The sequence below is a fragment of the Rhagoletis pomonella genome, unplaced genomic scaffold (genome assembly GCF_013731165.1).
Source record: "Rhagoletis pomonella isolate Grant_MI unplaced genomic scaffold, Rhpom_1.0 Rhpom_scaffold_00006, whole genome shotgun sequence".
Taxonomy (NCBI): Eukaryota; Metazoa; Arthropoda; class Insecta; order Diptera; family Tephritidae; genus Rhagoletis; species Rhagoletis pomonella.
In genome coordinates, this window is record NW_023458560.1 from 2,426,282 (window position 1) to 2,426,499 (window position 218).

Sequence of the window (218 nt, forward strand, 5' to 3'; positions counted from 1 at the left end):
ATAAAACCACCCCTGTTTACCATGTAGCGGTAGTTTTCGGAAAGGTGAAAAAACTATATCTAATACATACTTTTGTACTTGTTTATATATATAACTCCTCTATCGATGTATGCTGTGAATATATAAATCTTTTCAAAAGCAGTAATCTGTTTAAGTGACATTTTCAGCTTGTTCATGAAAGGTATGAAGCCTTCGGTATAGCCGAAGACAGCGCTGCT